This window comes from Magnolia sinica, chromosome 9 (assembly GCF_029962835.1).
Source record: "Magnolia sinica isolate HGM2019 chromosome 9, MsV1, whole genome shotgun sequence".
Lineage (NCBI taxonomy): Eukaryota > Viridiplantae > Streptophyta > Magnoliopsida > Magnoliales > Magnoliaceae > Magnolia > Magnolia sinica.
This window is the reverse complement of record NC_080581.1, coordinates 52088930-52090923: the sequence shown is the minus strand read 5'-3', so window position 1 is coordinate 52090923 and position 1994 is coordinate 52088930. Positions and strand designations below refer to the sequence as shown.

At 38.1% G+C, this 1994-nt stretch overlaps 1 non-coding gene across 1 annotated transcript; it reads right to left on the bottom strand.

The window, feature by feature from the left end:
- Positions 1 to 1132: 1132 nt before the first annotated feature.
- Positions 1133 to 1239, bottom strand: LOC131257187 (small nucleolar RNA R71). The gene has a single exon (XR_009177200.1). It is a non-coding gene; the product is annotated as a small nucleolar RNA R71 (small nucleolar RNA).
- Positions 1240 to 1994: the final 755 nt, after the last annotated feature.

Below are 1994 nucleotides of genomic sequence, written 5' to 3'. Positions count from 1 at the left end.
TCTCTCTTTCTACCTTTTAGAATTAGGGTTTAAATTTTGAAATTTTTAATTCTAGTCTTCTTTTTTCTATTTTTAGGAAGCAGTTTATTTTAGAAACTAGGGTAGTTATTTCCCTTTCTAGAAAAATCCTCTAATTTTCGAAACTTTTCTCTTTTGTTTTTCACTTTCTATTTTTAACTCTTTTTAAAATCTAATTTGTTTCCTCATCTATTTTTAGGATTCTTGTTTAGAAACTAACCTTCTTATTTTGTAGGCCTTTAAGATAGAAATCTCTAATTTGGTAAGCTCTTTCCTTACTTCCTATCTTTCAGTTCTCTTTTAATAATCTACTTTCTAGTTAGATCTTTCCTAATTTACTTTAGAAATTTCTACTTTCTTTTAAGAATACCTTCTTTTAGAAATTAATTTACTGTTATTTTTCTTCTCTTTTTAGGAATCTAACTTATTTTTGTTTTATTTTGCAGGTTTTTTTAGGAGTCCAATTTGGTAATTTCTTTCCAACTCTCTCTTTCTTTCTAGATTTTCTTTTCCTTTCTTAAGATTAGGTTTTTAATCGAGGGCTCCGAGTGTTTTCATGCCCAAGTGGGCCCGTGACAACACTCGACGTCTCTTGACTGAAGGAGGATTGGTTGAGGGGTTGACTATCCATCGCAGGACTAGACACCACTCGAAATCCCCTGAGTTAAGTGAAGTTATGGCTGAAGACCAACCTCCTCTACTCCCACCCAGGGTGGAGGATACCCAAGATGAGAATGAGGTGCAACAGGCACCCCCGCCTCGTACTTTACGAGATTTTCTACAACCGGCGGGAGTGAGTATGCCCTCATGCATGATTTTTCCTGAAAACACAAGACAGATGGACATCAAGCCAGGAGTTATCCAACTCCTTCCCAAATTCCATGGACTTGAATCTGAAAGTCCATATTTACATTTGAAAGAGTTCGATGAGATAATAGCTACATTATGTTTTCCTAATGTATCTAAGGATACAATTAGGCTGAAACTCTTTCCTTTTTCCTTAAAAGAGAAAGCTAAGACGTGGTTACATTCACTACGTCCTAGATCCATTGTCACATGGAACGACATGCAGAGTGAATTCATAAAAAAATTCTTCCCACATCATAAAACGATTACCCTCAGAAAAGCGATCATGAACTTTGCCCAAAAGGAAGATGAAACATTCTTTCAATGTTGGGAAAGGTTCAAAGATTTGGTCAGTTCATGCCCACAACATGGATTTGAAACGTGGCGCATTACAAATTTTTTCTATGATGGACTGACATCTTCCATGCGCCAAATGGTCGAGACAATGTGTAATGGAGAGTTCATTAATAAAGATATCGACGAGGTATGGGACTACCTCGATAGTTTGGCTGAAAAACACAATCTTGGGACTATTACCCAAAGTCGAACACCACGTCTAGGCCGACTCAATTAAAGGAGAAAGGTGGATTATATCTCTTGAAAGAAGAGGATGATCTCAAGTGTAAAGTGACTACGCTCATAAGGAAAGTTGAGGCCATGGAAGGAAAGAAGGATAAGGTCAATGAAATTGTTTGCAGCATCTGTGATTGCAACATTCACACAACTGAAAACTGTCCTACAATACCGCCTTTCGAGGAGTGTTGAATGAACAAGCCAATGCCGTAAATAACTATCAAAGACCTTTTACTGGACCTAACTCCAACACATACAATCCTGGCTGGAAAAATCATCCAAACTTTAGTTGGAGGAATGGACAAACGGCGACTCCTCCAGGTTTCTTCAATCAAAATCCAAATCAAGTGAAACCTCAAGAGGAACCGGTTCAAAATCCCATACAAGAGCCGGCTCAGGCAATGCGTGGAATTACAGATTTTATGCAAAAGATAGATTCTCGTATGACGGTTATAGAAAAGGGGATGCTTCCCGCACAACCTCTCCCCAATCCTAAACCGCAGTACGAGAATAATGATCCCAGCTCTTCAAATCAGATGGGACATGCTAAATCCATC